At 39.7% G+C, this 15,448-nt stretch overlaps 1 protein-coding gene across 1 annotated transcript in view; it reads left to right on the forward strand.

Annotated features, from left to right (window-relative positions):
- The first annotated feature begins 401 nt into the window (after positions 1–401).
- The window catches only part of KLF8 (KLF transcription factor 8), a 291,262-nt gene continuing 276,215 nt past the window's right edge, over positions 402–15,448 (forward strand). The window contains exon 1 of the mRNA XM_065538337.2: positions 402–457. The gene's annotated coding sequence lies outside the window, so the exon portion shown is untranslated. The remainder of the gene's footprint in view (positions 458–15,448) is intronic.

Consider the following 15,448-nt stretch of genomic DNA (forward strand, 5'->3'; position numbering starts at 1 on the left):
AACAACGAAGTTGTGCGTTGCAGCTTTAAAGGGGCTGGTGATTGACAGAATGTGTAGTAGTGGATGGGGTGGAGCTGCTGGGTGGGGTCGAGACTGGCAGCTGAGAGATACCAAAAGGAAGAAAAAAGAAAACCATTGCCCTTGATATCGCTAATGCCGGGGGAGGGAAGCTAACTAGAAAGTAGGGAAAAGGAAGGTTTTGACGGTTTTAGCGCTCACCTAGACTCGTTCCCCTGGCTAACACTCTTCACACTCTTTTGCCTTCCCTTGAGATAATTAAAATAGACTGTATAGCGGCCTTAGTCGGTGCCCATTCCCCCTAACTCTTCACTCAACTACGTGTGTAGTCCGAGGGAGTGAGGACCCCGGGTCCACCAGCTCAATCCCGGCCCCGCCCCGTCGGCCCTGGCCCCGGGGCTGGGAGGATAGGATGCCTTCGGAGGCGCAGAATCCGAAAGTAAGTCCCTTTTATTTTGCCTTACCAACTGGCACCTCCCATTCCACCTTCCTTTTATCACCCTCTCTGGGCGGCGAAATAGCCTCTTTCAAGGACGACCTTTGAGGGTGGGACAGAGTGGGGTTGGTAAGAAGGGGAAGGGAAGGGAGGTGGTGCTTTAGAACCTAGGGGAGCTGCCACGGGCGGGACAGGCGCGCTCAGTTCGATGGCTGTGTGGTTGGATCCTTGATATCTCCTCCAGGTATTAGAGCCTCGACTTCCTCCCTTCTGGCATTCTTTCTTTTTTTTCACCCTGCAGCAACCCTATCAGGTTGCCTGAAGCCTCTAGCTGTGAGCTAGGAGGGCTCCATCTTGCCTGGCTTCTTAAAGGGACAGTGTACTATTTAACTGAAAATTCAATTATGAGAAGAGTGGCAGCGCCTCTATGTTGGAAGGAATTTGTGCGGCGAGGACAGCTTTTTCTTACTCAGAGCAGCTTCCAAACTTGATTCTCATATCCATTTGATTCTCAGGAGGTGCACCGTGGGCAGTGTTGCCAAGTCACACATTAGTTAACTGCAGCCAGTTGACTGCAGTTTTAGCTTAAAGGGAAAATTTCCGTTTTCTGAGAGGTGCCATGGCAGTGCAGGTATCTTGAACAAATTCATTCATTCTACAAATTTTATTGAATGTCAGGTGCATTGCCTGTGGCTGATCACGCTGCTGGGAGGTTTGTGTAAAATGTCAAGGCCATGCAGAGCGTTGTCGATGACTCCCTTTTTAACTGATTAGTAGCCTTCCCAGAATACGAAGATAAATGTTGAATTTGATTCCAACATTTACCAAACATTTCTCACATGAATGGCTCAATGGTTCACTTTTATTGTCTTCCATTCAGTACCAGGTGTCTATACGCTCAAAGCCAAGTGACTGGGAATTCCAGCTAGAAGAAATAGGAACTCAAGTCAAAATGGCATGCAAAGAGGAAAGAGCAGGAAACTTCAGTAGGAAAGCTAATGCCGCTTTGGCGTTATCCATGTCCAGTAAGGGAGATTGTTTTGGGAAGGAGGGCTTCACCATCTCCCTTCCACTGTAAAAGAAGAGCTGGTGTGGCAGAAACTTGTTAGAAAGGGTCTCTCATGGACCAGTGACATCTCTTACATATTTGTCTCTCTTACGTTTCTGCACAGGGAGGGTGGAAGAACTGTGGATAGACCCTCATGATACTACACAGGTCAAAGAGATGAAAACATGTTGTTTGAGGTTTTAGGGTTTGTAGCAGGATGAGCCACAGACAAAACCTCTCAGACACCAAGTTGTGGAAGGAAAGGCTTTATTCAGCTGGGAGCATCGGCAAGCTACTGTCTTAAAATCCGAGCTCCCCAAGTGCACAATTTCTATCCCTTTTAAGGGCTCACAACACTAAAGATTTCACATGAAAGCGTCGTGATTGCTTTGAGCAAGCAGGGGATACATGACAGGGACTGCATGCACCGGTGGTCCGAGAGAAAAGAACAGGGCAGGGAGTTTCACGGTGTTCTTCTATACAATGTCTGGAATCTATGAATAACATTGATTTCTAAGTTATGAGTTGATTTTTAACTACTGGGTTTAGGCCAGGCAGGCCCAGGCCTGGTTTGGGGCCTGGCGTCGGGCTGCCTGTCTTTGGTTTTACTTCTTTGTTTTTTTCTTAAAACAGGTACTGAGTATAAAACCATATAAAACAATATGAGAGGGTCTCTCTCTTTCCTCAGGTTCATATTTCACTCTGTAGGTTTTTGTTTGGTCAATGGAATGCCACAGTTCCCAGTGCTCTGCAATTTCCTTTGTTTTGAGTCCCTTCCTAGTTCTTACTCAGCAGTCCAGGGTGGGGAGCTGTGACAGAGAAAGGCATCGACACAAAATTACATTGTGTTATTATATTCATTCATTCATTTGTTCATTCATTTGACAATTACATACTGAGAATCTACTCTATATCATCACCACACAAGACTCTGGGGAAAATATGCCTTCTTGGAGATTATGTTCTAATGAGGAGGTGTTGGTGGAGGGGACAAACAAAAAACAATAAACATATACGTTGAGTGGGGATAAGATGGGAGAAAGGCTACGGGGCATATGGAATTGGGATGATATTAAAGAATATATCTGAATGCAGTGAGGGAGCCAGCCATAAGAATACCTGAGGGAAGGGTGTTCTAGATAGAAGAAGTAGCAAGTGCAAAGGCATGGTATATTCAAAGAATAGTAAGAAAGTCAGTATCACCGGAGTGGAGAAGAGGAAGAGTGGCGGGATATAAGGTCAGTGAGACAGGGGGCTAGATCATATAGGAACTTGTAAAGACTTTGGCTTTTATTCTGAATGAGACAGGAAGTCATTTGTAAAAGAAAGGATCATTCCATTTGAAATTCTATTGCATTAAAGAGAATGAATCTTGAATTATTTATCTTATACAATCCAGATGGATTATGTTTTTATGTTTGGGATCTAATGCTCCTTTAAGAAAAACCAGTAAACTTATTGCTAACTTGTTGATGTCAAAAACTTAGTAAACTTATTACTAACTTGTTCATATCAGTTAATACAATTTATTTTCATACTAACCATTGTTTTATAAAATAATTATCTGAAGAAAGTTTCAAATGCACTTGAAACTACTGTTGACAGCACAGAAGTTAGAGATGCTGACCCTACGCAGTTGAAAATCCATATATAACTTTTGATTCCCCAAAACTGATCTACTAGCAGCCTACAGTTGACCAGAAGCCTTACTGATAATATAAACAATATACATTTTGTATGTTATACATATTATATACTGTGTTCTTATAATAAAGCAAGATAGAAAAAAGATATGTATGTTATACATATTATATACTGTGTTCTTATAATAAAGCAACTTAGAAAATCGTAAGCAAGAGAAAATATATTTACTATTCATTAAGTGGAAGTGGATTATCATAAAGGTCTTAATTCTTGCCATCTTCATGTTGAGTAGGTTGAGAAGGAAGAAGAGCTGGGTGTGGTCTTGCTTTTTCAAGAGTGGGAGAGGTGGAAGAAAATCCGTGTATAAGTGGACCCATGCAGTTCAAACCTGTGTTTTTCAAGGGTCAACTATACCTAAATACAAAAAGTCTCTTCGATGTATTTCAAATATATTGCAATAAATTTATTAGCACTAGAAAACGTCTCATCTGCTTTAAGAAAATATCACAAGATTTTGTAGCACTCTTTTTCAAGAAATTGTGAAAATTATTTGCTTGGAAACCTTTTTTAAAACTTTCCATCCTGCTGGCACACATGATTCCTTTTAAGTTGTGCTCTGTGCTTCCCCCAAGTCCTTCCCAGTGGGAGCTGTAAGTTTAAAACACCTCATTAGCCTCAGGTAACTCAGAAGGAGAGAAGAGTAAGAGGAATGGAATTGAAAGAAAGAAGAAAACAGCCAAGTAAGTCCAAACAGGACAATACAGTGAGAATATGAACAAGTCACACAAATACAAAGTTTTAACTTCTCTGTTCTATACATTGAAAGTTCCATTCATTTCTGACCTTGAAATTTCCACTTGTCCTTGCGACTCCCTTTTAGGGATAAGGTAGGTGTGTGTGCATGTTAGATGTGTGTGTAAAGGGAGACTTGTGGATTAGGGTAGGCTTCCCCTAAAACAATTCTTAACCTTGGCCACACACTGGAATCAGTTGGGGATATTTTAAAAATACTGATAACTTTGTCCATCGTCAGAGATACTGATGTAATTGGTTGGGGCACAGCTTGGAAGATGGATTTTTTAAAGAGTTCCCTAGGTAATTCTAATGTGCAGTAAAGGTTGAGAACCACTAGCTTAGAGTTGAGGTTCTCATAGTATGGTGCTTGGACCAGCAGCATCAGCATCACCAGGGAACCTCTTAGAAATGCAGATTTTCAGGCCCCACCTCAGACATACTGATTCAGAAACTCATACTGATTGTGATAAAACAATCAGTATTTTTTTTTTCACACACCATCCAGGTGACCTGGATACACACTGAAATTTGAGGACTACTGCCTTAGAAGTTAGAGGTTCTCATTTTTTTTTTTCATTCCCAATACACCTAAGGAATATAACACACTCCTATTAGTAGCAGAGACTCACTGTGCCCTGTTTGTGAAACGTGGAGAAGGAATATGCCTGTTCCCATCCCATATCAGAATCCCCATTCCCATTCCCTACCGCAGAATTGACAATGGCTTTTTACATTTTATGCATTATTTCCATTAATTTCAACACTCTTGTGTTTCATGCATCATTTCACTTCATCCTCACAATAATCTTGTGAGGTAGACACTATTGTATTGCCATTTTATAATTGAGAAAACTGAGGCACAGGAAAGAAAGTATCTTATCCAAGATCATACAGCTAGTAAGTGTAAGAGATCCATCCTCTCCTGTACTTTCTAAGTTGTTTCATCAGTTAGGTTCCTTCTCTCTTATTTTCTTAAATTTCTTCTTAGTGTTTGATTTTCCCACTCATTCAACCCTATCTACCTAATATTGCTAATATATATTGAAGACCTACTTTTTACCAGGCCCCTTTATTGAGCACTTTACAGGTATCAATGTATATAATGTTCACAGCAGTCCTATTAAGTAGATAGTATTATTTTCCTCATTGTTCAATTAAGGAACTTGGGGCACAGCAAAACCAAGTAACTTGCCTAAGCTTACAGAGCTAGTAAGTGGCAGATCTGAGATTTGAACCCAAGTCTACAAAGTCTATGCCTATTATGCCATACTGCCTAATCTTAAACTTGCAAGCACATTTTTTCCCTTGTCTAAATCTTTCTTTGACAGAACTCATTTAAATTACCACTCCCATTTTTTTTTGTGCAGTTTCCATTTAAACCATCACTGAAACTGTTCTTGCCAAAGTTACTTAAAGATCTGTCATGTTCAGTGCTCTCTCTTTAGATCTTTAGCCTTTTTGACTCTCTACTACATACAAGGCTGTTGACCACTTTTTTCTTATTTAACCTCCCCCTTGTCTTTCATGACGATACTCTTTCTTAAATTTCTACCTACCTCTGACCATTTATTCATTCTCTTCTCTTGCCATTCTATAATCCTATCTAGATTATCTTGTCCACTTGAGTTTTAACTGCCATTTATATGCTGATGACTGCCTGCATCTCCAGAGTGAATGTTTCTCCTGAGCCTAGACTATTCATTCATTAACTAGATATCTCAGTATCATACACTTAATATTTCTAAAACCCTTCACATGTTATTAAACTCTCCACTCCTATTTCTATCTTCTGATTGACAGTGACCTAATCAACCAAGCTATAAAGCCTTAGTCATCTGTGAGTCTTCTTTTTTCTTTACCTTCTAGATTCTGCTTCTTGAATCTTTGTATCCCCTCTATCCCTACTTATGTTGTCTTTGCTTATTTTTTCATTTTATCTGACCTAGCTTATTATAATAGCTCCTTTATTGTTCTCTCTGCCTCCAATCTGTATGTCCTTTGCTATGGGTTGAATTGTGTTCCCCAATATATGTTGGAGTCCTAATTTCTAGTTTTTCAGAATGTGACTATTTGGAGACAGGGTCTTTGTAGAGATAATAAAGTTAAAATGATCTCATTTTATTTTTTTATGAGATCATTTTAACTTTATTAAATTAAATGGGCCCCAATTCAATATGACTGGTGTCCTTATAAAACAGGGAAATTTGGATTCAAAGACAGACTCACACAGTGGGAATATGATGTGAAGAGACATAGAGAATACAACCATATGCAACCCAAGGAGAGGCCTAGAACAGATTCTTCCTTCACAGCCCTCATAAGGAACCAATGCTGCTGACACCTTGATTTCATACTTCTAGCCTCCAGAACTGTGGGACAATAAATTTCCATTGTTTAAGCGAACCAGTTGGTGACACTTTGTCATAGCAGCCCTAGGAAATTAATACAGAGTGGAGGGGAAAGGTTATTCCAGGCAGGAAGAATCTTACTACCAGAGGCAGGTAATGGGCACTAACATAATGTAGGTTGGAGAAGGACTGGGTAGGGTTAGAGAAAGGGTGAATTTAAGAGAACTTTTTCTTGTGGTGGTAATACATATGGGGTAAAAGCAGCGACTGGATAAACAGCAAGGTTAAAATTCTTTCTTCTAGTGTCTCAAGGAAATAGCTAAGTTTCAAAGAATATTATCTAGCTAATACCTCCTAATGCTAAGATGGCCTATATTTTGTTCCTTAGAAAGCTCAATTTAGGAATAACTCCCAGAGCTGGGAACATTTTACTGGTCAGTGATGGCATGATATATATGTAACAGACAGAGAACATGGAAAGGGGTTCAGAGTACATTTTTACAAAAATAATAACTCAAATGTGATCTGCAGCTTTGGTTTAATTAAACCTGGTCATATATATTAACCATTTCCACTTATGTAAGGCAGATGGTTTTTGAAATGGGGAAGCAGCATTCTGTTATTCATCTCATTTATTTGTTCAATATATATGCCATGAGAACCCTCTGTGTAGTCAGCTCTGTGCTACAGCCTGGGTATACAAAAATCTGAGACCTCAGTCTTGTCCTGGAGCTCAGTTGGGAGACAGACAAAACTCTAGCTAACATCTAGCATTTCTTGATTACTTAATATATGCCATGGACCATACTAAGAAAATTCACAATAGTTATGCTCACTTTTTAGATAAGGACACTGAGGGTTAGAGAAAAGTTGAGTCAACTTCAGGAGAGGAGTTTTGGCAAACTTGCCGAGTGAGAAAGTCATTAATATGAGCAAGTAATACGTGGGTGATTTGGGGGGGGTTAGAGGGTCAGAGAAGACTTGCTAGAGGAGATGATATTTGAGTTTTGAAGGATAAATAGGAGTTTTCAACATACACAAGTTGAGAAAGAAGGAGCATGGCAGATGGAACATTATGTATAAATCATTGGAGACACCAGAGATATGCTGTGTTCAGGAAATAGTGTTTCATTATGGCTGACACATAAGTTGGTGGCAGGAAAAAAGACTGGAAAAGTAGGCAGAACCCAGGAATCAACCATAGATAAGAGACTCTTATTTTTTATAAGCACGATATGAGGAACACTGTACCCGAAAGCAGTTCTTTACTATTCAGAACATTAGAGATTGCATAAACAGCTGCTTGCAGTGCTATGCAGAGAAATTAGAGGGTTATTTCACTGAGGGTCAGTCAGTAAAGACCAGAAAAATTACTGGGACCAGAAGATGGACAGAAACCTTAGGACTCAAAAGTCTGCTGATCAGGGAGAAGGGATGCGACTGGTACTTTGTGGGAGTCTGGACTGGCAAAAATGATTACTAACCAGAGTAGTCAAAGCAATAATAATAATTTTAATAATAAAACAATAAATGTACCAACTACTACTCTAAGTATTGAATTTACTATATCCATTTGATAAATGGGGAAACTCCAGTACCCCAAACCTCTGACAATATCCGTAAGGAAACTGGGAACACTCCTAATAATTTGTAGAATTTGAATTTGAATGCAGATAGTTTGCCTGTACAATCTACATTTTTAATCATTATGAAATGTTGAACTAACTAGTTAGTAAGACCAAAAAAGGAAATAGAATCAAAGTGAGTCAGTAACTGTGGGTCCTGTTAAACAGTGTAATTCAATGTACAAATGGGCACATACGAAAAAGATAAAAATAGATGAAAGATCTCAGCAGTAACATGTAAGACAGATTTTGTTGACAGAGGTCACAACTCAAGGGCTCACAAGCCACATTCAGGCCATAGATGTACTTGTCCTGAGCCATGTTCTTTTCAAAATTTGAATTAATTGCCAGTGTGTAAAAGACAGATGATTTCACATAAAATAGGTTTGCAGTTTTCTTGAAAAACTTGAAATGTGTGGCATCACTGGGCCTATACTGCCTCATGGTGACACTTAACACAAGCTGAAGCAGCAGCTTCCCCTTTATACATGTTATTTATTCATTAATATCCTTTGGTTTCAAAGGGTGTAAACCAGCTGAAGCTAGCTTAAACACAAGAGCAATGTGACTGGATCTTAGGAATGGACTGGGTTTTGGAAATGGGAAGTTGTCAGCAACCTAAGGTGATTTTCTTTCTATGTCTTATATATGCTTCCCTTGGCATATCTGCTTATTTCTTCTCTCTTAGCAAATTATATTACATAGTGAGCAAGAGATAGCTCCCTCATCTCTCGAGTTTATAAGTCACATGAAAAGGTACTGGCTCTGTTTGTTCCAGTTCGCAAATCACAGGGAAGTGGACACTCACCGATTGACCAGGCTTGAGCCAGCTACTTATACCTAGATAAACCAGCTCTAGTCAGGAAGCTAGGGTCATGTAATATAAGCTATTGGCACACCTTTGCTAATCAAAGAGGAGTTATAAGGTGGTCACTATGTACAGAGCAGACACCTCCAAATGTGTCCCCTGTACCAAACATTATTTTGGCCCTACCCACTTTGTAGTAACTTCTTGTGTTCTCTTGGAAGTTTTGCAGGCCACTGTAGCCCTGGCCTACTTGATATGCTTGCCAGGCTATGTCCTGCTATTTTGAGAATATGTGGGGTTGACTGTGCTCCCAGTAGCCTAGTCCTTTCCTATGGTGAATCTATTCCTATTACTGTATAAAGCAATTTGAGGCCAAAATTGCCATAATAGCCTTCTCCAATTTTCTTTTTGCACTTTAAAGCCCACAGGCTTCCTTCAGTGGCTTAAAATTATCTTATTAATCATCATAATGATCTAAAGGCCAGTGAATGAGGCCTGGTGAATGCATTCTCAAAAGGGTAACAGGCCTGGATGGAAAAGAGGGAAGTCATGGGGAGAGCAGCTGATACCAATGTGCCCAGGCCTAGAGAACAAGCAAGAGTTGCATTTATAAATGTAATGCCTGGGCTTTAGAACTAGACATAGTGACAGTGATTAACTGTGTTTACCCTTTGTGGGTCCCCTTACTCCCAGGAGCTTTCCAAGGTTTATGCTTCCCTGCTGAGGCTTTGGATACTTCTTGTATCAATGATTTTTTTTCAGTGACTGTAAAGTTCCCTTCCTGACACTCCTTACTGAAGTAGCAGTTGATATTGGAAGTTTTGCCCTCAGCAAAGTTTCCTTAGAGCTGTTGTCAGAGGTTGGCTTGCAGAGATTGCTAACCTTAGACCATGTTGAGAGAGAAGCTTCTTCTACCCTCCAAAATATGAGAGTAAGCTGATGTGGCCGAAACTATCCACTTTCAAGATCCTGGGATAGATTTCTTCCAAAGGAATCCAATCTCCCTGCTCAAGTCATGCTGCCTCCTCTGGAATCTGCTTTGCTTTTTATAAATAGAATAGAATTGTCCTGACTTCCTCAAGGTAAGAGTTCCTTATTTCCAGAGTGAGAGTCTACATTTTTCAAAGTGAAGTAGGAAGAACCCAGAGCCAAAATGAAGCAACTTCCTAGGAAGAGTAATTTCACTTGGAGCATTTGGAATCTAGGCAAACATTGTTTTCTTTCCCTTTCCTCTTTGATAAAGTCAGTTCAAGTTGGAACAAAGTGAATATGGGTTTCTTACTTTGGATCCCCTGTCTCCTTCATCCATTTCTTTAGTTGGCAGGTGAAGGCAGTATTTACCACAGATAGCAATAATAATTAACATTTATTGAGCAATTACTAAGTGCAAGACACCATTCTAAATTCTTGACAACACCTATGTACTAAAATGGTCATGATGGTGTGTTAAAGTTATCATGTTTAACTCAAAGTCAGGAAATATCATCCTTATAAACTGTGTGGGTTTAAATAGAGAGTGACCTTGGGAATCTTAAATTTGTATTTCACACCCTGTCATCTACTCACTCTTCTGCTAGCAGGAAATAGTACATTCATATAGTAGAAAAAGTACTCAAGCAAAAGAACTTTTTCTTGAGTATTCAAGGGGCAGAAGACAGCTGGCTTCTGAGTGCCCAGAACTGTGTTGGCCCTGTATAAAGATTATTTTGTTGAATCTTCAGTACAATTCTGTGAAATATTGCTCCCCCACCTTTTCTTTTAACAAATGAAGAAATATAGAATTAGAGAAGTTAACTAAATAACTTGCTTTCAGTCACACAGCTAGCATTTGTCATCTGGAATTTCAACCCAAAATTAACACCAGAACCCTTGCCTTGAAGTACTAGATCACACTGCTTTTAAACACATAAGGGGACAGACTCAAATGTCGCAATTCTCTTTTATAAGTATTCTTGTATTATTTAGTAATTCAACTTCTCACTATCTTTCCTTGAATGGAAATAAGATTAGAGAAATAACAGGAACCACAGAAAGTAAGTAGATAAAGGAAGTTGTTTCCACCTCTGGGTTCCCATAGCACTAGATTCAGCAGTCTAAATCTTAATCATGATTGTCCCGAGTGCCTAGAACATAGAAGGAACCCAGTGAATACTTGTTGAGGGAATAAGTGAATCAATGAATTTGGGGAAATTATCTACCTAACTTGAGACTTCCTGGCAGATTATACGTCATTTTTCACGTTCCTGGTCAACTATATGTAGCTCATGCATATAGGTACCCAGACAGAGATATACATGCTCATTCAGAAATTGCCATCCAATCCTGATACATGCAAACTCATAAAGATATATCTCCACATAAATGAATACTTGGCATATTTGTTTTCTGCTGCTGGAAAATGCACCACAAAATGGGTGGCTTAAAACAGCAGAAATTTATTCTCTCACAGTTCTTGAGGCTAGAAATCTGAAATAAAAAATAAAAGTATTGGCAAGGCCATGCTCCATCTAAAACCTCTGGAAAGAATCCTTCCTGGTCTCTTTCAGCTTCTGGTAGGTCCAGATATTCCTTGACTTGTGGCAGTATAACTATAATTTCTGTCTCTCTCTTCACATGGCTATGTGTGTGTGTGTGTGTGTGTGTGTGTGTGTGTGTGTGTCTTCGCATGTCACTTTCCTCTTCTTTATAAGGACACCAGTCATATTGAATTACGGCCACCTTAATGATTTCATCTTGATTACATTTGCAAAGACTTTATTTTCAAATAATGTCACATTCACAAGTACTGATGGCTAGGACTTAAACATATCATTTTAAAGGTCACATTACCACCCAAAATATTCTGTCCTTTGGTCCTCCAAAATTTATGCCCTTCCCATGGGCAAAACACATTAACCCTATCACAACATCTCCAAAAGTTCTAACCTATCTGGCATCAATTCCAAGTCTTAAAAATCTCACCTAAATTTAATCAACTCAAAGGATCTCAAAACTCATCTTCTACTTCATCTGTATAAGGAAGGATGAGACTCAGGGTGTGGTCCATCCTGGGGCAAAATTTCTCTCTTCTGTGGACCTGTGTAACCTAGAAAAAAGTTAGCTGCTCCCAAAATACAATGGAGTTTTCAGATTAAGAGGGTGGATAGAAGGCAGGACTAGCTTGCAGCTCCTGGTCAGACTGATAGAGCAGCATGTGGAGACTCACCTGGTGAACTTTTGCTCCCAAGAACTACCACAGGAACATACCAGGAAAGCCAAGAAAATCCAGAGAACCTTTGAAGGAACTGGATTACCGCTGCAAACTCCTGAGACACTGAAAAACTGTGAGCCTGCTTGCTCTGTCAACAGGGAGGTTCATGTTCTGGGGCAAGTTCTCAGCCCTAGTCACCGGCTGTCTTGAAATAGACTCAGTGCTGTGGGAGGCGGGGGCACGGTGGGAATGAAACCCGCTTTTAGGACTTCAGGCTGTGTGAGAGCTGGGTGAGGCCGGTGACTGCCAGCTTTCTGCCATTTCCCTGGCAACCTGTATGACTCAGCAGAAGCAGCCATAATCCCCCTGGGAATATAACACCATTGGACAAGGAACCACACCCCAGCCCCCACAGCAGCCACGGCAAGCCCGACCCAAGGGGAGGCTGAGCTCAGACATGCCTATCTCTGCCCCCACCTAGTGGTCTTTCTCTACCTGCTAGCTGAAGGCAAAGGTCATAGTATTTTGGGAGCTCTGTGGCCCTGCCTGCTGCCTGAGAAACCTGAATACTTAACCAGGTGTCTCTAGGGCAAGTTTGCATCCTCCCTATAGGACTGCAGCTGATGCACTCTTGAAAGCACCACTTCCTGGCTAGAGGCCAACCAACACAAAACCAGCCCACTAAACAAAAACACAACCAAGGACCTGCACTGAGTCCACTTCACTTCCCTGCTACCTCCACCGGAGCAGGTGCTGGTATCCACAGTTACAAGACTTGAAGATGAATAATATCACAGGAATCTTTGCAGACACTCCCCAGTACCAGCTCAGAGCATGGTAGCTCCGCCAGGTGGCTAGACCCAGAAGAGCAAAAACAATTACTACAGTTCTTCTGTACTGTAGGAAGCCCCATTCCTAGGGGAAGGGTGAGAACACCACATCAAGGGAGCACCCCGTGGGACAAAATAATCTGATCAGCAGCCCTTGAATTCCAGGTCTTCCCTCTGACATAGTCTATCCAAATGAGAAGGATACAAAAAAACAATTCTGGTAATATGACAAAACAAGGTTCTTTAACACACCCAAAATATTCTGCCAGCTCACCAGCAGTGGATCTAAACTGTGACAAAATCTTTGAACTGCCAGAAAAAGAATTCAGAATGTCTGTTATTAAGCTAATCAAGGAGGCAATAGAAAAAGGTGAAGTCCAACTTAAATAAATCAAAAACATGGTACAGGATAGGAAAGGAAAATTCTTCAGTGAAATACATAGCATAAATAAAAAACAATCACAACTTCTGGAAATCAAGGACACACTTAGAGAAATGCAAAATGCACTGGAAAATCTCAGCAATAAAATCAAGCAGAAGAAAGAACTTCAGAGCTTGAAGATAAGACTTTTGAATTAACCTAATCCATCAAAGACAAAGAAAAAAGAATTTTAAAAAATGAACAAAGCCTCCAAGAAGTTTGGGGCTATGTTAAATGTCCAAACCTAAGAATAATTGGTGTTCCTGATGATGAAGAGAAATATACAAGTTTGAAAAATATATTTGAGGGAATAATCAAAGAAAACTTACTCAGCCTTGCTAGACATCTAAACTTAAAAGTAAAACCCAAAACTATACAATTTCTAGTAGAAGAGAATCAAGGCAATACCATTCAGAACATAGACACAGGCAACACTTTCATGATGAAGCCGCCAAAAGCAATTGCAATAAAAGCAAAAATTGAGAAATGGGATTTAATTAAAGAGCTTCTGCACAGCAAAAGAAACTATCATCAGAATGAACAGACAACCTACAGAATTGGAGAAAATACTTTCAAACTATGCATCTGACAAATGTCTAATATTCAGCATATACGAGGAACTTACATTTATAAGAAAAAAATCCCATTAATTCATCTTGAGTCAATTTTTGTATAAGGTGTAAGGAAGAGGTCCAGTTTTAATTTTCTGCATATGGCTAGCCTGTTTTCCCAGCATCGTTTATTTAATAGGAAATCCTTTCCCAGATGCTTGTTTTTGTCAGGTTTGTGGAAGATAAGATGGTTGTAGATGTATGACCTTATTTCTGAGATCTCTATTATGTTCCATTGATCTATGTGTCTGTTTTTGTACGAGTACCATGCTGTTTTGGTTACTGTCAGCTGTAGTATAGTTTGCAGTCAGGTAGCATGATGCCTCCAGCTTTGTTCTAAAACCCAAAATTATAAAAACTCTAGAAGAAAATCTAGGCAATACCGTTCAGTACATAGGCACGGGCAAAGATTTCATGACAAAATCATCAAAAGCAATTGCTACAAAAGCAAAAATTGACAAACGGGATCTAATTAAACTAAAGAGCTTCTGCACAGCAAAAGAAACTCTCATCAGAGTGAAGAGACAACCTATAGAATAGGAGAAAAATTTTGCAATCTATCCTTCAGACAAGGTTCTAACATCCAGAATCTATAAGGAACTTAAACAAATTTACAAGAACAAAACAACCCCATTATAAAGTGGGCAAAGGACATGAACAGACACTTCTCAAAAGAAGACATTTATATGGCCAACATACATATCAAAAACAAACTCAACATCATTGATCATTGGAGAAATACAAATCAAAATCACAATGAGATAACATCTCATGCCAGTCAGAATGATGATTATTAAAAAGTCAAGAAACAACAGATGCTGGCGAAGCTGTGGAGAAATAGGAACGCTTTAACACTGTTGGTGAGAATGTAAATTAGTTCAACCATTGTGGAATACAGTGTGGCAATTCCTCAAAGACCTAGCAGCAGAAATACCATTTGACGCAGCAATCCCATTACTGGGTATATATCCAAAGAAATATAAATCGTTGTATTGTAAAGATACATGCACACGTATGTTCATTGCAGCACTATTCACAAGAGCAAAGACATGGAATCAACCCAAATGTCCATCAGTGATAGACTGGATAAAGAAATGTGCTACATTACACCATGGAATACTATGCAACCATAAAAAGGAATGAGATCTTGTCCTTTGTAGGACATGGATGGAGCTGGAAGCCATTATCCTCTAACACAGGAACAGAAAACCAAACACTGCCTGTTCTCACTTATAATGGGAGGTGAACAATGAAAATGCATGGACACAGGGAGGGGAACAACACACACTGGGGCCTGTCAGGGGGGCAGCAGAAGAAGGGAGAGCATCAAGATAAAAAGCTAATGCATGTGGGGCTTCATACCTATGTGATGGGTTGATGGGTGCAGCAAAACACCATGGAACACTTTTACCTGTGTAACAAACCTGCACATCCTGCACACATATCCTAGAAGTTAAAATAAAATAAAATTGAAACAAAACAAAAGTAAAGAAAAAATCCCATTAAAAATGGGCAAAGGCCATGAACAGACACTTCTCAAAAGACGGTATACATGTGGCCAACAAACATATGAAAAAAAGCTCAATATCACTGATCATTAGAGAAATGGAAATCGAAACCACAATGAGATACCATCTCACACCAGTTAGGATGCCTATTATTAAAAAGTCCAGA

The sequence above is a fragment of the Macaca fascicularis genome, chromosome X, assembly GCF_037993035.2.
Source record: "Macaca fascicularis isolate 582-1 chromosome X, T2T-MFA8v1.1".
Classification (NCBI taxonomy): domain Eukaryota; kingdom Metazoa; phylum Chordata; class Mammalia; order Primates; family Cercopithecidae; genus Macaca; species Macaca fascicularis.